Below are 22,761 nucleotides of genomic sequence, written 5' to 3' on the forward strand. Positions count from 1 at the left end.
TTTTTTCTCAAAACAAAAATATTTAATAAAAAGTTTTCATCTAAAGAAGATTTCAGTTTACTTTCCAACACCAAAATAAGAATTGTAAACGATAGTTAAATTTCTTGCTAAATGGTCGAATTTTTACCCAAAAAGTATGACTTTTTAACAAGATTGTTGAATTTTCAACCGAACAGTAAGAAAATGAAAATTCTACTAAAACAGGTCAATTATTGAATCAAAAAGACAAATTTTTTTTAAAAAGTTGAATTTTCATCAAAACAGATTTCAATTGACTTCTCAACACAAAAATTTTAAGTATGTCTTTTTAAGAAAATTGTTAAATTTGTAACCAAATAATAAGATTTATAACTAAGAAGATAATTTTCAAAAGTAAGTTTTTGCGAATTTGCACAAATTACGTATATGAGTGAGGGACTCTCTCCTCTCTAGCGTAACAAATTGTAAAAAATGTCTCCACCCCACCCCCTTTAACGGTTGCATAATTTAAGTGCGGTCACTAACGAGTGTTGCAATAACAGTTTCGGGGGTTGCCTCGAACTGGCCTTGTTACTAAAGCGGTTCCTCGAAACATAAACAGTCAGGACCGCCTGAACCGTTTCCAATAGGGATGCACAATATTGCGCAATATACTCGACTGAGTACTCGCGCATTGCGGCCCTTCCGAGGCGAGTCACCACCGGCTCTCGCCCTGCCCCCTGAGAAACTGCGTGGACGAGCAATTCTAGGAATTACAAAACCCGACCAGCTTCTATTGGACCAGGAGTGTATTTAATATTTTGCATGAAATAAGACTTTTGAATTGGCGTTTCTGATTGAATCAATAGATGCGCATAAATCAGCCTGTAAATAAAAATCAAACATACGATAAGATAATGCTGATTTCCTATTCAAGCCACTCTGAATCATTTTTATTTGCACGTGTAGAAATGCACAAACAGTACAGACTTCACGCAAATAATATGCTTGCACAAAGAAAGGCTCAAGGTGCGGATGATTACAAACATCTGTCGCTGGTGACTTGAAGAGACAAAACAAAACGGTCTATCTTTATTTTAGAATCACATTATAGTTTCAAAAAAACAAACAAAAGATAAGCTTAAAAGGAAAGGCACGAAACATTTATTTTGCCCCCCCCCCCCCGTTACGTAACTTTTTTTTTATATTATGTTTAAAAAATAAACAAAACAAAATTTTAAAAACTTTTCCACAATATTGTTAAATTTTCAAGTCAAAAAAATTATTTTTCTATAAAACATTAGATTTTTCAATCAAATTGTTTAATTTACAGACAACAAATTTACTTTAAACCAAGAAACGAATTTTTCACAAAGTAGTGTCATTTTTAACCAAAGAGATGAGTTTTTAACCAAAGTAATTAATTTTTTTTATTAAAATGATGAATCTTACTCTAAAAAAATTAATTTTTAACAAAGTATATCAATTTTTGGCCAAATAGTAGACTTTCAAATTTTTATAGTTATTTAAACTTTATTTCTTTTAGAGAACGTTAGTTAATAAGTTTAATTTAGTTTCAATACCAGAGAACTTTCATGGATTTTAAGCGATTTCTTCAGATTTCATCAAAATTTCACGGGATTTTAAAGATTTTCAAACAAGTTTTATCATAATAAAATAATATTATTGATGATTAATTCACGTTTTTAGTCAAAGCTTCAACTATTAGGTTAAAAATTCCAATAAAAATTAAATGTATAGTTGAAAATTCATATATTTTGTTAAGAATGTTTCTACATTGGTAGAAAATTAATCTTTTTGGTTGAAAATTTATTTCTCTGATTAAAAATTCTTTTTCTTTATTAAAAATTAATATTTTTAACTAATAATTTAACTCAAGTTTTTTGTAAACATTTCATCTTTTCGGTAGAAAGTTTATTTGTTGGATTGAAAATTTAACTATTTCGTTGAAATTGTATTTTATTTAATTAAAAAATTTATTTCTCTAACTGAAAAAATAAAATATTTTTTAACAACAATTTTACTCATTTTTTTCATTGACATTTAATCTTTCCAGTATAAAATTAATTTCTTGTATAAAAATTGAACTATTTTGTTAAAACTTTATTTTATTTCATTGAAAAAATTATTTCGCTTACTGAAAATTAATATACTTTTCTTTTTTTTATCCTTTTCAGTAAAAAATTCATATATTTTGTTGAAAATTTGTCGCTTTTTTTAGTAAATTAACCATTTTTGTTGAAAATTCAACTATTATATAGAAAATTCCATTACAAAATTTTAATCTTGTGTTGAAAATCAATGTATTTTGTTAAAAAAATATTCTTTTTTGGTAAAAAATAATCTTTTTGGTAGAAATTTAATTTCTTCAGTTTAAAATTGAGATAAATATAAAATTAAAATATTGGTTAGGAAATTCATGTATTTGTTAAAAATTATTCTTTTTGTTGGAAAATTCATTTTCCGGATTGAAATTTAATTTTTTGGTGAAAAATGATTATGTTTGATTAAAGAATTCAACTATTCCATTTTTCTTGAACATTTTTTTTCAAAAATTTAATTTTTTTGGTTGAAAATGTATCTTTTTTTTTAAACAAACCATGTTCTGGTTTAAAAATTCAAGTATTTGGTTAAACATTTTTTTTTATTAAAGATGCATGATTTTCAATTATTTTGGCAGAAAATGCATAATTTTTTGTTGTAAATTAATTTTTTTATCAATGATTCATCAGTTCTTAATTGTGTATGTGAATTTCGCAACATTCCATCCTTCGAGTTTTTCAAATTAGTTAATCCGCATTGAGGGAAAGCGAAAACAATGCTTTTGAAAATTTTTGGAGACACCTATTGTTTAGAAAAAGATTTTAAAGTTATCAAGAAAATTCACATCTTTCAATTCCGCCCCAGCTGCCTGCGCACTTGGTAATTTATAAATAAAATATTTGAATTCTGCAAATTATAACGATCCAAAAGTGATGTTATTTGATTTAAAAAGTGAAAAATTAAAGAATAAATCTTCCAAGTTTATGGAAAATTTGGCAGTACATTTTACTCAAATCAAGTGCAGTACCTTTAATTTATTAGTGTAACGTTTTACTTAACTAGAGGAAATTCCAGAAGCTAAAATTTGGCTAAGACTTGAAATAGTATTTTTAATTAACTTCCATCCAAAAATTGCACAAAATTTATCATAGTATTCCAGGCGGGAAATTTATACACAGTAGGAAATTTTTGTAAATTTTCATTTATTCTATATAGCAAATACAATTTTTCAAGGCATACTATTGAAAGGATAATTTTGATCATTTATAATTTTGGCCTGGGAGTGCAAATTCTTTCAAGGATAATTTTGATAAATGCAGTTTTTTGTGAAATAAATCAAATTTATTATGTTATTTAATAATTTTACAAATCTGGCCAAATTGTACCTTCCGGAATTTCCCGAAGTTAAATCCAATATTGCTTTCAATCCATGGACGCAAGAATTTCACTTTTTAGAGGTTTATCTTCACAAATTCTGGAAGAAAATAATCAGTAGATATACAGGGAGGTTTCTGGACCACGATTCCTACCTTACCGGTATCGAGAAGCTTCCACCTGTAGTGGTTCGTGTCCGTGCTAAATTTTGTGGAAAAAAGGGTCCATGCTTCGAGAACGTTCTCGAAGGGTCCTGATGGCGTCATGATTGCGCAGTAGTCTGTAGCGAAATTTATGTAAACAGGTTCAAGGTTATTGTGAGAAAAACAAGGATGATTTATTGCTTCCTGATAGATAAGACTTTCGTTAAATGCGCAAAAGATCCAGGTGGCCAGATGATATTTTATATGGAGAGCTATACATGGCATCCTATTTTGACTATTTATTTGATTTTTTGCTTCCTGATAGATAATACTCTAACTAAAAATTCCTGCCTTTATTTCTGTAATGCGTACAAGCTTCTAGAAGATTCTAGGAAGATCCGATGACGTCACAGAATAATATTGCGCAATTGTGACGTCATTTGGACCCTTCGAGAATGATATCAAAGCTTAGCACGGACACGAACCCTTTTTTCCAGAAAATTTAACACGGTCACGAACCACTACAGGTGGGAGACTGGAAGCTTCTCGATGCCGGTAAGGTAGGAATCGTGGTCCAGAAACCCTCCTGTATATCTACTACAATCAAATAAAGACTTGACGCAAGTGAAAAATTCGTCTTTTTGTTAGATAAACGAATATAATTATTTCAGTTTGAATTTTGTTGCAATTCTGATGATGTATTTCGAAAGTTCAGGAAATTTTACATTGGAATTCATTGTTTTGCAATCTCATGCAATTTTGCAATCTAGTATACACCAAAAAACCGAGTAATTAACCCCTCGCCAGAATAATAAGCATACCCGGTAAGAAAAGAAAATTGCGTTTCTTTCAGGAAAAGAATGGTACTGAAGATTCTCTTTCGCCTCAGCCTTTTGTGCTATCTTCTACGATCTACGCCGTATGAAAGAAAATAAGTTCTTATTGTCTGCATCCGCTCAATTGTGTACTTCTGAATGGTTCCATAGCGGTATCTTTTGATTTTACTGTTACGCATTCATGAAGAAAGCTACAAAACTCTACTTTAAGATTTTCTAAAGGTTATTAATTGTTATTAATCAAGGAATTAATAACACTAAACTCTCATTGAATTGTTATAGAGATTTCCAAGATTTCTTTGAGATTGCCGGGAGTTCCGAGGTTTCCGACCTTGCTTGCGATCAACACACTCACGTGGGATTCTCCACGGATCGGCTAAACTCGACGACCTTCGGATTCAGTCGGCTGTTCATCCAACACCTAGGAGCCTGTCCACACATAGCCAAAGATTTCCAAGATTTCTGTACGCATGCTAGATTTCTGAGATTTCCAAGAGTTCTCTTCAGATTTGAATTAAAACTATTCATTAAATTTCTCTAGGAAAAAAGTTAAAATACTTAATCTTTGAAATTCCTTGAAATATTCTCATGCGCATGATAATATGCTCGAGAAGTAGAGTTCTTAAATTCCCGAGAATTTAAGTTCAGGTTATATAACCGAGAATATGACAGAATTCAGGAGAATTTAAAAGAATTTAAGGGAATTTAATATCTTATGATTTTTAACAATATTTTTATTGTTCAGGTTATATCAGCGGTTGAATATAAATTATTTTATAGACAAAGACATATTCAGGAATTATAGTGTTTCATATAGAAATTTAAAATTTTCAAATATATTAATTTATTTCAAACAAACAAAAAGTTTTTTTTTTAATTTAAAAGATAACTCTTTAACAAAATAATTGAATTTTTAACATAATAGTGGAATATTCAACCTAAAAAGACAAATTGTCAACAAAAAAGTGTCATAGTTTTGATTTTAATAAAAAAAGAATGAAATTTATACAATAAAAGAAAAGAATTTTAAAACCAAAAAGACGAATTTCCAACAAATAAAGATTTTTCACTGAAAAAATAAATAAAAGATAATCTAAATTTTTTAATCTTCGAACCAGAAGAGAAATATTCTTTACAAAAATGCAATTTTTAAACAAAAAATATGACTGTTCAACAAAAATTGATTTTCCACGAAATTGATGCATTTTTACGGAAAAAAAGATAATTTCAAACTGATAAATAATTTTTTTACAAAAAAAAACGCTAATTTTTAAGTAAAAAATATCAATCTTAAAAAATGGAAAAGTTCCCTTTTCTGTCAAAAAATGAATTCTAAACAAACAAAAAAAAGAAGTATTTGAATTTTCAATTAAAAAAGATTAATTTATAACAAGATAATTAAACTTTTAACCAAAGAGATAAATTTTCATAACTTTTCATTTTAAATCAAAAAGATCAATTTTCAAAAAGATAGTTGAACTTTCTGTTTAATAAGATTTTAGTCGAGTTTTCACGATCAAACCATGCATTTTTTAACAAGAAATAATTTTCTACAAAAAAATTGAATTTTCTATCCAAAAAGACGAATTTTTAACGAAAAAGAATGACTTTTTAACAAAATTGTTGAATTCTCTAGCAAATAGTAGCGCTTTTATCAAAAAATATGAAATTTATCTTGAAGCAAAAGAACTTTTTATTACAAAAAAAGTTGAGATTTCATCCAAAAAAGATTCCAGTTAACTTAGTAAATTCTCTTTTGAAATTTATTCTCCTTGTTTAAAAATTCTTCTTTTTAGTTACAAATGTAAATATTCTAATTAAATAATGATAATTTTAGTGAAAAATTCATCTCTTAGGTTGAAAATAAAATTACTTGGCTGAAAGTTCAACTCTTTTGTCACAAATTATTTTGTTGAAAAATAAGCTGTTTGATCAAAAACTTCTTTATTTCTTTGGATAAAAAGGAATTTTTTGCCGTAAATTTAAGTATTTTGTTGAATTTTTTTTTAGTTGAAGATTATTATTCTTTTGAACTAAAAATGTAACTATTGTTCCAGTTGAATATTCCATAATTTTAGTTAAAAATTCATCTCTTTGGTTCAACAGTTATTTTTTATCTCAAAATTTATTTATTTAAATTTTTGATTATAAAATGATGACCTTTTTTAGTTCAAAATTCGTTCTTTTATTTAGTAGAAAATTTTGTTGGCATTTTTCTTTTTTAGTTCAAAATTCATCTATTTCGTTGAAAATACATTTTTTTGTTTGAAAATTATTCTCATTTTTTTAAATGCATCTCTAGCAAATAGTGGCGTTTTTATCAACAAAATATGAAATTTATCGTAAACCAAAAGAATTATTTTTACAAAAAAGTTGAGTTTTCATCCAAAAAAGATTCCGGTTAACTCAGTAACATCAAAAAATTGAATTTTTGTAACAAGATAATTGAATTTTTAATCCAAAAAGACGAATTTTTTCAACCAAAAAGGATGAATTTTTAACAATATAGTTAAATTCTCTACCAAATAGTTGCATTTTTATTCCAAAAATATCAATTTTGTACGAAAAGAGATGAATTTGTACTAAAAAACCCAGTTTATTTTATAAGTGGAATTTTCATTCAGAAAATATTTCAGTTCATTTTTCAACACCAAAATATAAATTTGAAACAAAAAGTAAATTTTTTACAAAATAGTTAAGTTTTCAAGAAAATAGTGTAATAGCTTAATTTATAACCAAACAGTTGCATTTTCATAAAAAATTTAATTTCTGGTAAAGAAGGTAAACTTGAAAATGAAAAAGACAAACTTTCAAAAAAGAGTTGAATTTTTAACCAAAAAGATAAACTTTTTACCAAAAGAGATACTGTTTCAATAATATAAATAATATAAATTTACAAACCAAAACTAGAATAGTTCAATTTGCAGTTAGACAAGTAAATTTTAAGCAAAAAAACTAATGTTCAGCAAAATTAATTAATTTTGAACGAAAAATATACAAGAAAGATTTTCAATCAAGATAGTTAAATTTTAATAAAAAATATTAATTCTCAAAAAAAAAAATGGTACAGTTACATTTTCAGATAAAAATATTATTTCTAAATAAGAAAAAATTAATTTTCAACCGAAAAGGTAGAAAACGCGACAAAAGAGACAACGGATTCTGTTCCCTCTTACGTCGCGTTTTTGAGCGTTATCCCCACTCCTGGCAACTGCTCGAGCGCTCGTTCGTTTCTGCTTTCCGAGCCTTCAATTCTCTGTAATTCCACAAAAAAGTCGAATTTTCAAAAAAGAAGTTGAATTTTCGACCAAACAGTTGAATTTTCAAGCACAAATGATTACTTTTCTACAAAGCAATTAAGCTTTCAAACAAAAAATATAAATTTTTAACAAAAAAGTTAATTTTCAAACAAGCAGTTGAATTTTCAACTAAAATTATGAATCTTCAACGAAAATAAAATTAATTTCTAATAAAGAAATTCAACTTTCAACAAAGAAGTTGAATTTTCAACTTAAAAAGATCAATTTTTCACCAAAATTGTGCCTCATTTAGGAAAACAAAATAAATCGTAGCCAAAAAAGACACTATTAAATACAGGTATAAAATTCATATTGCCAAAGATTTCACAAAGATTTCAATAATTTCACAAATGTTAGTAAATATTACAAAAAATATTTCGCAAAGATTTCACAGATTTCGGATAGATTAAAAACATTTTACAAAGCCTTCAATGGTTTCCCAAAGATTCCAATAATTTCCCAAACATTACCAGATATTTAAAAAATGTTTCCAGAATTTCCAAGATTTGTTCGTAAACATTTCCAAAGATTTCAATGATTTCCCAGCTACCAAAGGTGTAAAATATTCTACAAAGATTTTGTATAGATTTAAAAGAGTTTACAAAAACATTAACGATTTCCCAAAAATTTCACAAAGATTTCAATAATTTCTCAAATATTATCAAATATTTCGTAAAGATTTCACAAAGATTAGAATTATTTCACCGAGATTAAAAAAAATGCTGCAAAGATTATATATATATGTTTAAATGTCACAAAGACTTAAACGATTTTCTAAAATTTTCACAAAGATTTCAATCATTTTTACAAATATTACCAAATATTTTGCGAAGATTTCACAAAGATTTCGGATAAATATAAAGATTTTACAGAGGCATAAATGATTTCACAAAGATTTTAAGACTTTCACAAATCTTTTAAAAATATTTCCAAAGGTTCCACAAATATTGCAATGATTTCCCAAAGATTTCAAATATTTCGCAAAGATTTCAACAATTTCAAAAATATACCAAATATTTTCAAAGGGTTTTAATTATTTTCCAAAGATTTCGTAAAAATGTGGAATATTTCGCAAAGATTTCGAACAGATTTACTAGATTTCAAAAATATTTAAATGATTTTCCAAATATTCTACAAAAGTTTTAATTATTTTTACAAATATTACCAAATATTTCAAATATTTCGCGGAGATTTCAGATAGATATCACATATTTCACTGACATTATAATGATTTCTCAAAGATTTAAAATATTTCATAACGATTTCGGGTAGATTTAAAAGACTTCACAAAGATTTTAATTATTTCCAAAAGATTTCAACAATTTCGAAAATACAACAAATATTTCAAAATATTCTAAATATTTTATGAAGATTTGAATATTTTTCCAAATATTTCACAAAGATTTGAAATATTTTGTAAAGATTTCGTATGGATTTAAAAGCTTTAACAAAGATTTTAATTATTTCAAAAATATTATCAAATCTTAAAAATATTTCGCAAAGATTCACAAAGACTTCCCTAAGATTTCAATGAATTCCCAAAGATATCGCAAAGATTGTAAAGGTTTCGCAAAGATTTTGGATAAATTTAAAATATTTCACAGACTTTAAGGATTTCTCAAAGATTTCATAACGATTTCGGGTAAATTAAAAGACTTCACAAAAATTTTAATTATTTTCCGAAGATTTCAATTATTTCAAAAATATTATTAAATCTTTATAAAATATATTAAATACTTTGCAAAGATTTCACAAAGATTTTAACAATTTCCCAAATATTCCTCAAAGATTTCATATATTTTTGAAGATTTCGGATAGATTTAAAAGCTTTAATGAAGATTTCAATGATTTTCCAAACATTTAGAAAATTTCTCTAAGATTGAAACAATTTCACAAATATTATGAAATATTTCAAAAATATTTTCAATATTTTACCAAGATTTCAGTATTTTTTTAAAGATTTCTCAAAGATTTCATATAGTTTAAAAAGATGTCACAAAGAAAAAATTATTTCCCAAAGATTTCAACCATTTCAAAAATATAACAAATATTTCAAGATATTCTAAATATTTTATAAAGATTTCAATAATTTCCTAAATATTTCACAAAGATTAAAAATATTTTGTAAATATTTCGGATAGATTTAAAAGCTTTAACAAAAATTTCAATTCTTTCAAAAATATTATGAAATACTTAAAATATTTCGCAAAGATTTCCAAAAATTTCAATGATTTCCCAAAGATATCGCAAAGATTGTAAAGGTTTCGCAAAGATTTTGGATAGATTTAAAAGATTTCACAGACTTTAATGATTTCCCAAAGATCTCAAGTATTTCATAATGTTTTCGGGTAGATTTAAACGACTTCACAAAGATTTTAATCACTTTCCAAAGATTTCAATAATTTGAAAAATATTATCAAATTTTTATTAAATATATTTAAAAAATTTCCTTCAAATTTGGATTTATAAATAAAAATTTAACATTTATTATTTGTAGACAAAATTAGAGTAACTTTAAGTGATTTTTAGAAGTTTTTAAAAGCTTCAAAATTAATATTTAGAACTTGAGATGATATCAAATAATTTAAACAAAATACGTGTACGGAAGAATTCGACTATTCGTACCGAAATTTCGGTGCAAATACCCACAACCTAATTTAAAACAAAATGTAGAATTGTCAGATTAAAAAAAAAAATTAGAAGCTTTTTGAGAATTGTGAAAGTCTCTAAAAGCATAAAATTATTCTTAATATTCCTAGGAAAATTGAAAATGATTTTTCATTTTGAAAAATTATTTTAACAGAATATTTAAAAAGATTTAAAGAGATTTCCAGATTGTCAAAAAAGAACCTGGAAGATTTTAAGGATTTAAAAAAAATTGCAGGATCATCTAAAAATTGTAGGAAAAATTCTATTAATTTTAAAATATGTTTAGAAATTCTGAAAAAATTTTCTACATACTTAGTTTTAATTACTTGACTTAAGTATTTGCACCGAAATTTCGGTACGAATAGTCGAATTTTTCCGTACACGCACTTCGTTTAAATTATTTGATATCATTTCAAGTTCTAAATATTAATTTTGAAGCTTTTAAAAACTTCTAAATATCACTTAAAGTTACTCTAATTTTGTCTACAAATAATAAATGTTAAATTGTTATTTATAAATCCAAATTTGAAGGAAATTTTTTAAATATAATTGTTAAAGGTTTGATAATATTTTTGAAGTTATTGAAATCTTTGGAAAGTAATTAAAATCTTTTTGAAATCGTTTAAATGTACCCGAAATCGTTATAAAATACTTGAAATCTTTGGGAAATCATTAAAGTCTGAAATCTTTTAAATATATCCGAAAGCATTGCGAAACTTTTACAATCTTTGTGATACCTTCATTTTAACCCTTTTGTTTATAATTCTCAGGGCACTTTTGAAGAAGACGCGTCCCTGTTCTGTGCCCTGTAGTTCTTACGCGTACGTACGAATATTCGATGCACCTGGCCACGAATTACGAGTGTTGGGTTGTGGGGGTTGTTGGGGGAGAACCGGTAGGAAGGGGGTGGCTGCTCGGATCAAGGTTACACTCAGCTCGTGTGTCTACGTCATCCTCCGCCAAGCAATTTATTGCGCGGGCGCACGAATCAGATCTCAGTAGTAGTACAAATCATTCATCATAAATGTTGACAATCTGACGAGGTATTAGTTTGATGGAAGCAAACAGTAATTGTGTTTATAGATTTTTTTCTCTTACCAGGAAATTATCGTGTCTCCCTGTTTAACTTTATTTGACCTAATTTAATTTGTGAATCAACAATTTGGAAGCCTTCAATCTCTACTCACCTTGCATTAATCGAAGTTTGGTGGGACTGACGTCATATATTAGGAACCTTACTTAAATTGCGTAACAGCTCAAGGGGTGGGATCCTTTATACATGCACTTTGTTTATTATTAAAATAATAAATAACGTACCCTCTATAATGTACATATAATAATAATTTTTACGAGCTTTTACGCAATTTATGTACGGTTCCAAATATATAACGTCAGTCCCACCAAACTTCAGTTAATGGAGGGCGAGTAGAGATTACCCTAAATTAACCGAAGTTTAGTGGGACTGACGTCATATATTAGGAACCTTACTTAAGTTGCGTAACAGCTCAAGGGTTGGGATCCTTTATACACGTACTTTATTTATTATTAAAATAATAAATAACGCACCCTCTATAATATACATATAATAATTTTTACGAGCTTTTACGCAATTTATGTACGGTTCCAAATATATAACGTCAGTCCCACCAAACTTCAGTTAATGGAGGGTGAGTAGAGAATACCCTAAATTAACCGAAGTTTAGTGGGACTGACGTTATATGTTAATAACCGTAATTAAATTGCGTAAGAGCTCATACAACCCAGCAAACACGCTCTGTAACTGTTCGAGATCAAAAAAGAAACTGTGTTCTATAACAGTTGTTACAAGATGGTGACAGAACTGTTCTAGAACAAAAAGGTAACTGTGTTCTAGAAAACTGTGGCAAAATTGTGACCGAACTGTTCTAGAACAAAAAAGTAACAGTGATCTAGAACACTGTGACAAAATTGTGACGGAACTGTTCTCGAACTATGAGACAGCACTGTTCTGTAACATTTTCTATGGAATTATTCTAGAACAAACTGATAATAATTTTAATCTATAATATTTTTTTCAAGTTTTTTTTTTAAGAACTGTGCCGTAACAGTGTTATATCGAAGTTCTAGAACCCTGTTACAAGTGTGTTCTAGAACAAATTAGGAAAAAAGATTACTTCGCTAACACTATGGTCGAGCTGACCCTTGCGAATATCCCTAATGTGGATATCTCGGACGTATAATTTTTGTTAGTCTGGACTGCGTACGCGCTATCCATGATCAAAATATATTCATGGGGATATCAAAATTTCCGTCTCGCAGAATATTCCGACGGGCTATCCCTGGAATAAGCCGGGACATAAATGGGGTCAAATCGAATATCCCGGAATATCCTATTACTGTGAGGGGTACATAACATTTCCATATTTGATAAATAACTGTTCTAGAACTGTTATAGAATTGTCCTAGATTTTTTACAATGCAGCGCACCAAAGTTCTATAGTAGAATTGTTACAGATTGGTTGCCGCAGCGTTCTAGATCTGTTGAAGATTTGTTATATAACATTTGTCATTGAGTTCTAGAATTGTTCTAGAAATGTTATAAATCGGTTGTCACAGCGTTCTAGAACTGTTACAGAATTGTTCTAGCGTATGGGGGATGACATATTTACTCGCATGTTCGTAACCTGTTACTAACCTGTTCTAGAACACGTGCTTTTGTGTTCTAGAACAGTTACAGATCTGTTCTGTAATCATGTTTGCTGGGATGTACGTGATTTTTGGAAATTCACAAATGAACCCTAGCCAACAATAACTGTCTAGAAGAAAGAATTTGAAATTTTTCAATTTTAATTTCAAATTGTTTTATTCTGTTTATAAAAGACTGTAGGTTACAAATGTTACAAGTTCAAGATTGTCGTTTTTGCATATTAGTGGCCAGGCAAAATGAAAAATTAGAGGGCTTTAAAATTAAGTTTTGTGGTAACCCTGATATAATCAGATTCTTTTTAATTAAAAAATTAATCTATTTCATGTTGCATCTTTCTTGGATAAAAATGCATATGTTTGGATGAAAATTCAACAATTTTGTTTTAAAAAGCCTTCCTTTTTGGTTGATAATTCAAATATTTTGTGGAAACTTTACCTTTTCTTTAAAATTCATTATTTTTTGTTGACAAGTCAACTGAAATCTTTTTAGGATGAAAATTCAACTATTTTTTTTGAAGATTTTCTTTTTTAAATTCAAAATTCATCTATTGTAGGAACTGCATCTTTCTTGGATGTGTTGCATTTTTAATAACAAATGCTGAAATTTCTCCCAAAAGAAATGAATTTTCAATTCAACATAACATAAAGCGAAAGTTCAATTTGAAAAAATGAATTTACAACCGAAAATAAAACGTATTTTCAAGAAAATAGTTCAATTTTTAATTTAAAAAAATGAATTCTCATCAAAGTAGTTCAACTTTCGACCAAATAGTAAAAATTTCTACAAAACAGTTGATTTTTCAACAAAAAAGTTGTTTTTTTTTTCAATCGAAACAAATTAATTTTTGACTAAACAGTGGAATTCGAGCCAAAACAGATAAAATTTTTACAAAAAGAAATTAATTTCTAAACCAAAAGAATGAATGTTCAAAAAGATAGTTCAATTTTTTATCTAAAAAAATTTTCATTCCAGAAAGAAAAAAGAATGCCTATTAAATTCTTGAATTTTCAAACCAAAAAGACGCATTTTCAACAAAACAGTTAAACTTTCAACCAAGGACATTAATTTTTCACCTAAAACGACGGATTTTCTACAAACTTCATCCATTTTCAACTAAATAGTTGCATTTTTAAGCTTGAAAAGATGAATTTTTAACCGCAAAATATGAATTTTCAACAAAAAAGTAAATTTTTCAACCAAGTAGTTGAATTTTTAACCAAATAGTTGAATTTTAAAACTTGAAAATGTCAAATTTGACCAAAAACGGAACTTACGTTTTCATTAAAAATAACAAATAAATTGAATGTAAAAAAGTGTTTTCTAAAAAACAATTTAATTTTCAACAAAAAAATTCATTTTTAACCAAAAAAGACGGATTTTCGGAAAATTACATAAATTTTCAACCAAATAGTTGAATTTTTAAACTTGAATTTTTTGACCTAATTATAATATAGTTAAATTTTCATTTAAAAAATCAGTTGAGTTTTCAAAAAATAGATAAATTTTTACAATTCCAATTAAAAAAAGAATTTTCTACAAAATAATGAAATTTTTAACCAAATAGCTAAATTAAAATAAAAGATAATAATTTTTAACGTAAAAAGATGAAGATGTAACCAAAAATGTAATATTTATATTGCAACCAAAAAAGATTTTTATATAAAATCAAAAACAGTTGGATTCAATAAAAAAGACAAATTAATTTTTCGATTAATTTTCAATAAATAAAATAATTTAAAAGGAAATACATGAATTTTCTACTAAAATGATCAATTTCCATCTAAATATGAAATAGTGTAATTATCATTTAAAAAATTAATTTTCAATCAAAAATGAATAGAATTTTGAACCAAAAACGTAACGAATTTTCTTCTGAAAACAATGAATTTTTTACTCAATTATGATACAGTTAAATTTTTATTACAAAAAAATTAATTTCAAACCGAAACCGAAATAAATTTTCAACAAAACAGTTCCATTTTTATGTATATAAAAATAAGAATTTTGAAACTAAAAAAGATTAATTTTCAACAAAAAATGTAATAGCTGATACTTCAAAAACATTTTAATTCAAAATAAAAAACAGTTGAATTTAACATATAAAAATTAAATTTCCATAAAAGAGATTACTTTAAACTTAAAAATATCAGCTTTTAAACAAAATTGGAATATGCTGTTAAAATTTTATTTAAAAAATAACAATTTCCAATAAAAACAGGATTTTTTACAAAATAATGGAATTTTCATCTAAATAGGTAAGTTTTTAATGAAAAAATTTTAAAATTTTGAACCTAAAAAGATTAATTTTTAACAAAAAATGTAATACTTTATAGTTCAACCAAAAAATTGAGCTTCTACCAAAAAGACAAATTTTCTACAAACTACATAAATTCTCAGCGAAATAGTTATATTTTTCAGCAAAGGCATTACTTTTCAATAAAAAAAATAATTTAAAAGAAAAGACATGAATTTTCTACTAAAAATGGTCAATATTTATACAAATACGATATATTTAGGTAAATTTTTATTTAAAAAACAATAATTTCCGACCAAGAACAGAACAAATTTTCAACAAAACAATTTAATTTTCAACCAAAGAAATTAAGTTTTGACAAAGTAGTTCAACTTTCGACCAAATAGTTGAATTTTCTAACTGATTCTGGAATTTTTAGACCGAAAATACGAATTTATTACAAAACAGTTTAATTTTCAACAAAAAAAAAGTCAATTTTCAATCGAAACATATTTATTTTTTACGACATTTGAATTCTAAGCAAAAAAGAAGATATTTCTACAAAAATAAATGAATTTTCAAGACCAAAATACGAATGTTCAATAAACAGAAAATTTAATTTGCAACCAAAAAGACGAATTTTCAACAAAATATTTCATTTATTTCAACAAAATAGTTGAATTTTGAAGAGAAAAGACGAGTTATCTTGAAAGCAATTGAATTTTCAACTGAAAAATATAATTTTTCATGAAAAGAAGTCCATTTTCTTTCAGCTTTTTAAATTTTCTTCCAAATAGTTAAGCTTTTATAAAAATAGTTAAATTTTTATAAAAATCCTTTAATTTTTCTAAAAATAGTTTCTTTTTTAAACAAACATTTAAAATCTCAAAAAGGAAGTTCATTTTCAACCAAGAAAAATGATTTTTCTACCAGAAGAGGAATTTTTAATTACTTAAATTAAATGAAAACCCCGGATTTTTTTAAAACAAAATAAATGAACTTCCAATCAAGTATTTTGATTTTAAATTGAATTTCACCCTAATAGTTAAATTATCAACTAAAAATGTGCATTAGTCGCCAAGAAGATTAATATTCTACCAAAAAAAATTTTTTTAAAAGAAAATACAACAATTTCCAACAAGTTTATTGAATTTTGAATATAAAAAGGCGAAATATCTACGAAAAAATTGAATTTTCAACTCGAAAATATAATTTTTTAACCAAAAAATTAATTTTCTACAGAATAATTAAAGTTTTTTTCCAAACTGTTGAATTTTTGTAAAAATAGTTTCATTTTTAACATAACATTTGAATTTTTAAGAAAAAATATGAATTAAAAAAAAAGTTGATTTTTAACTCAAAATTTGAATTTTCAACTTCAATAATGAAACTTTAGCCAAAAAAAAGAATGTCTAACAAAGAAGTTCAACTTTCGACCAAATCTGTTGAATTTTCAAGCCAAAATTATTAATTTTCTACAAAACAGTTGAATTTTCAATAAAAAAAATATAAATTTGTAACGAAAGTTTTAATTTTGAAACAAACAGTAGAGTTTTAAGTAAAATTATGAAACTTCAAATAAAAAAATTAATTTTAAAGAAAGCAGTTCAAACTTTTCACCAAACAGTTTAATTTTCAAGCAAAAAGCTGAATTTTCAACCAAAAAAAAGACCATTTTTAATAGAGTGGTTTAACTTTCGACCAAATATATGAATTTTCGATCAAGTTTGTTAAATTTTCAATCCAAAATGATTAATTTTCTACCAAACAGTTGAATTTTCAATAAAAAAATTCATTTTTCATCAAAATGTCAATTTTCCAACAAACAGTTGAGTTTTCAATTAAAATTGTGAATCTTCAACTAAAAAAAATTTATTTTGAATAAAGACGTTCAACTCTAGATCAAATAGTAGAATTTTCTACCAAAACTGTTGAATTTTCAAGCCAAAATTACTAATTTTCTACAAAACAGTAGAATTTCCAATAAAAAAATATACATTTTTAACAAAAATTTTAATTTCTCAACAAAAAATTAAATTTTTAATAAAAATTGTAAATCTTTTGAATAAAGACGTTTAACTTTCGAATTAATAGTTGAATTTTCGGTCAAATTGTTGAATATTTGATCCAAATTTAATCATTTTGTACAAAACAGTTGAATTTTTAATTTAAAAAAATATACATTTTTAACAAAATGTTAATTTTTCAACAAAAAATTAAATTTTCAATTTGAGTTATGAATCTTCAACTAAAAAAAAAATTATTTTGAATAAAGACGTTCAACATTCGAACTAATAGTAGAATTTTCGACCAAATTGTTAAGTATTTGATCCAAAATTGATAATTTTCTACAAAACACTTTAATTTTCATTTTAAAAAATATACATTTTAACAGAAAATTTTTATTTTTAAGAAAGATTTTAATTTTTAACAAAAATTTTTATTTTCCGACCAGTGAAATTTTTAACTAAAATTATGAATCTTCCAACAAAAAAAATCAATTTTTAACACAGTTCAACTTTGGACCAAATAATTGAATTTTCTACCAAATTTGTTAAATTTAAAAATCCAAAATGATTAATTTTTTACAAAACAGTAGAATTTCCAATAAAAAATATACATTTTTGACAACAATTTTAATTTCTCAACAAAAAATTAAATTTTTAATAAGAATTGTAAATCTTTTGAATAAAGACGTTTAACTTTCGAATTAATAGTTGAATTTTCGGTTAAATTGTTGAATATTTGATCCAAATTTAATCATTTCGTACAAAACACTTGAATTTTCATTTAAAAAAATATAAATTTTTAACAAAACTTTTAATTTTTCGACAACCAGTTTAATTTTCAACTGAAATTATGAATCTTTAACAAAAAAAATTTGTAGTACAATAGTTCAAATTTCAACCAAATGGTTGAATTTGTTACCAAACCTGTTGAATTTTTAATCCAAAATAAATAATTTTTTACAAAACAGTTGAATTTTCAATTTAAAAAATATACATTTTGAACAAAAATTAAAATTTTTCAACAAAAAATTAAATTTTTAATTAAAATTGTGAATCTTCACCTCGAAAAGATCACTTTTGAATGAAGAAGTTCAACTTTTGAATTAATAGTCGAATTTTCGGTTAAAATGTTTGAATATTTGATCCAAAATTAATAATTTTCTACACAAAACTTGATATTTCATTAAAAAAATATAAATGTTTGACAAAAATTTTAATTTTTCGACAACAAGTTGAACTTTCAACCGAAAAAATCCATTTTTAATACAGTTATTTAACTTTCGCCAAAATGATTCATTTTCAACAAAACAGTTGAATTTTTAAAGCCAAAATATACATTTTTCAGAAAAACACGAATTTTCGATTAAAATTATGAATCTTCAACCAAAAAATAATCAATTTTAAATACGGTAGTTCAACTTTCGACCAAATAGTTTAATTTTCAACCAATACCTTTAAATTTTTAAGCCAAAATGATTAATTTTCTACAAAACAGTTGAATTTTCAATTGAACAAATATAACATTTTTAAAAAAAGGTTAATTCTTCAATAAACAGTTGAATTTTTAATTAAAATTGTGAATCTTTAACTAAAAAAGACTACTTTTGAATAAAAACATTCAACTTTGGACCAAATAGTTGAATTTTATACCAAATACTTAAAAATTTTCAAGCCAAAATGATTAATTTTCCAGAAAGCAGTTCCATTTTTAACTACAAAATATAAATTTTTATCAAAAACGTTAATTTTCAAGCAAAGAGTTGAATTTTCAACTAAAATTATAAATTTTTAACAACAAAAAAATCATTTTTAAAACAGTTGTTCAACTTTGGACCAAATAGTCCAAATTTCTACTAAATCTCTTACATTTTAAGCTAAAATTATTAATTTTGTACAAAGCAATTGAACCTTTAACCCTAAAATATAAATTTTTAAGAATAAAAAATTTGTTAATAGAGTAGTTCAACTTTCAACCAAATAGTTGAATTTTCTACCAAATCTGTTGGAATTTTTAATCAAAAATAATTAATTTTATACAAAACAGTTGAATTTTCAAAAAAAGAATATAACTTTTTAACAAAAATTTTAATTCTTCAACAAATAATTAAATTTTTAATTAAAATTGTGAATCTTTAACTAAAACAGATTACTTTTGACTAAAGACGTTCAATTTTTAAAACAATAGTTCAACTTTCGACCAAATAATTTAATTTTCTGCAAAATTTGTTAAATTTGCAATCCAAAATGATTAATTTTCTACAAAACAGTTGAATTTTTAAAGCCAAAACATAAATTTTTCAGAAAAACGTCAATTTTCAGATCAACTGTTTTCAACCAAATGGTTGAATTTGTTACAAAATCTGTTGAATTTCTAATCAAAAATTAATAATTTTCTACAAAACACTTGAATTTTCCATAGAAAAATATAAATTAAAATAAAATGTTGAAGTTCCGACAATCAGTTGAATTTTCACCCAAAAAGGAATTAATTTCCAAAACCAAAAGGACGAATTTTCAATAAAATAGTTCAATTTCTAATCAAACAAAATTTGTCAGTCAAGAAAGAAGAAAAATGGCAATCAAATTTTTGAATTTTCAAGCAAAAAAATTTCCCGGAAGAGAAATCTGTAGTTTAAAAATATGTTTTAGTGTGGCAAGACCCAGAAAAAACAAATCCACATAAACTTTTTTTGAAAGATGCACAATAAACGAAGAGAATCAATAAATAAATACAAAATTATTCCGAAATAGGCTAAATAAAAAATGTTTTTAAGAAGTTAGGTTATGTTATACTCTGATGTAAACAACCGAAACAAACCATCAGAAATATTTTATAAACATAAAAATCATCCATATCACATAATTTCATAATTATTTTAATAAAATATCTAATAATACGAACCATTTGAAGCAAAATATCCTGAAATGTTGCGGGTGAGTGGATGAAAATTTCGGTTTATTTTCTTAGTTACCAGGAAATAATAATTATTTTAACGCATATTAAACTTTCTCACATTTTTGGTTTTTCACTTTTCAATTAAAAAAACATACGAAACAGCAAAAATCGAGTGAAAAGAGGATCAATAAATCAATGATAAAATACGCGGTAAATTCTTACGTTTATTAATGTCTCGTTTTTATACATCTGACTAAGTGCTGCCAACTTTAAACAAAATTATTAACGGAAAAATGGGAGGAATGAAAAATCCCAAAAAGTAAAATTCCTGACACTGTAAAATTAGCAAATAATAAAATTTCAGAATTATAAAGTTCCCAGAAAAATAAAATTTCCGAACAGTTTATAATATTACCAAATTTGAAAAATTCCGATTTTAATAACTAAACCATTTTTTTTGTAAATATGATGTATTTATTGAATATACAATAATCAAATTTTTCTTCAATGTTTAAAGTTGCTAAAATCATTATTGGAATTAAAAATAATAATTGATAAAAAATATATTTCTAGAGAAAATTATGTTTCAATCATTAATATTTTTAATTTAAAATTATTTTTAGAAACCGTAAAGATTTAAAATAATTTTTTTATAAAAATATTTGGTTATTGTATTTTTTATCAATGAATAATATTTATTTAAAAAATGTAATTTTTTAAACCAGAGAAATTTATAATTCGGCGATTTTCTGTCGGGAATTTTCAAATTTGGTAATATTATAAATTGGCGGGAATTTTATTATTCAGGAATATATAAAGTGTTCAGGATTTTTCCAATTTGGGAATTTTATTATTCGGTAATTTTCTGTCCCTAATATTTAAATATGATAATATTATAAACTGTTGGGAATTTTCCAATAATTCAGGAATTTTATTATTCGGGAAGTTTCTGTCAATAATATTCCAAATTGGTAATATTATAAACTGTCGGAAATTTCTTAATTCGATAATATTAAAGCTATTCGGGAATTTTATTATTCCGTAATCTAAATTTTTGACAATTTTCCAAGTAAACAATTTTATTAGTCGGGAATTTTTTATTCGGAAATATTATAGCCATTCGGGAATTTTATTATTTTGGAATTTTATTATTCGGAGCTTCCAAATTCAGGAATTTTATTTTTTGGGAATTCTCAAATACGGTAATATTGTAAACTGTCGGGAATTTTTCAATAATTCAGCAATTTTATTATTCGTGAATTTTTTGTCGGTAATATTCAAATTCAGTAATATTATAAACTATCGAAAAATGTATTATTCGAAAATTTCTCAATTCGGGAATATTATAAACTTTCGCTCATTTTCCGATTCGGGAATTTTAGTAGCCTGGAATTTTATTCTTCGGGAGATTCACAATTTAGGAATTTTATTTATCGGGAAATTTATTTTTCATAAATTTTCAAATAAGGTAATATTATAAACTGTCGAGAATTTACCAATAATTAAGGAATTTTATTATTCCTTAATTTTCATTTTTGATAGCTTTCCAATTCAGGAATTTATCAATTCGGGAATATTATAGCTGATCGGGAATTTTATTCTTCGGGAGCTTCCGAATTCAGGAATTTTATTTTTCGGTAATTTTCAAATACGGTAATATTATAAACTGTCGGCAATTTTCCAATAATTCAGCAATTTTATTAATCTGGGTTTTTATTATTCCATAATTTGTTAGTCGATAACTTTCCAATCCGGGAATTTTATTATTCAGGAATTTTCTAATTCGGGAATTTTATTCTTCGGGAGCTTCAGAATTCAGAAATTATATTCATCGGAAATTTTATTTTTCGGGAATTTTCAGATACAGTAATATTAAAAACTGTCGCCAATTTACCAATAATTAAAGAATTTTATTATTCCGTAATTTTAATTTTTGATAACTTTTCAGTTCAGCAATTTTATTATTCGGGAATTTATCAATTGGGGGATCTTATAACTGTCCGGAAATTTTATTATTCTATAATTTTATTCTTTGGGAGCTTCAAAATTCAGGAATTTTATTTATCGGGAAATTTATTTTTCGTGAATTTTCAAATAAGGCAATATTATAAACAGTCGGGAATTTGCCAATAATTAAGGAATTTTATTGCCGGGAATTTTCCTTCAGTAACATTCAAATTCGGTAATATTATAAACTGTCGAAAAATTTATTATTAGAAAATTTCTCAATTCAAGAATATTATAAACATTCCGCAATTTTAGTATCCTGGAATTTTATACTTCGGGAGATCCACAATTTAGGAATTTTATTTATCGGGAAATTTATTTTTCGTGAATTTTCAAATAAGTTAATATTCTAAACTGTCGGGAATTTATCAATAATTAAGGAATTCTATTATTCCGTAATTTTAATTTTGGCAACTTTCCAATTCAGGAATTTATCAATTCGGGAATATTATAGCTGATCGGGAATTTTATTCTTCGGGAGCTTCCGAATTCGGGAATTTTATTTTTCGGGATTTTATCATTCGGGAATTTTCTGTGGGTCATATTGAAATTCGGTAATATTATAAACTGTCGAGAATTTCTTAATTCGGGAATATTATATTATATT

General features: G+C 25.4%; 1 protein-coding gene and 1 pseudogene across 2 annotated transcripts in view; one reads left to right on the forward strand and one right to left on the reverse strand.

Moving 5' to 3' along the window:
- The window catches only part of LOC117172436 (xaa-Pro dipeptidase), a 215,568-nt gene that overhangs the window by 175,468 nt on the left and 17,339 nt on the right, over positions 1–22,761 (reverse strand). Inside the window, exon 1 of one of the 2 annotated variants that reach the window (XM_033360371.1) lies at positions 20,154–20,356. The exons of the other annotated variant lie outside the window; for it this stretch is intronic. The gene's annotated coding sequence lies outside the window, so the exon portion shown is untranslated. Of the gene's footprint in view, positions 1–20,153; positions 20,357–22,761 lie in introns of those variants that run through there. 2 annotated transcript variants of the gene reach the window in all.
- On the forward strand, positions 12,437–12,578 carry LOC117174020 (annotated as a pseudogene).

This window comes from Belonocnema kinseyi, chromosome 5 (genome assembly GCF_010883055.1).
Source record: "Belonocnema kinseyi isolate 2016_QV_RU_SX_M_011 chromosome 5, B_treatae_v1, whole genome shotgun sequence".
Taxonomy (NCBI): Eukaryota; Metazoa; Arthropoda; class Insecta; order Hymenoptera; family Cynipidae; genus Belonocnema; species Belonocnema kinseyi.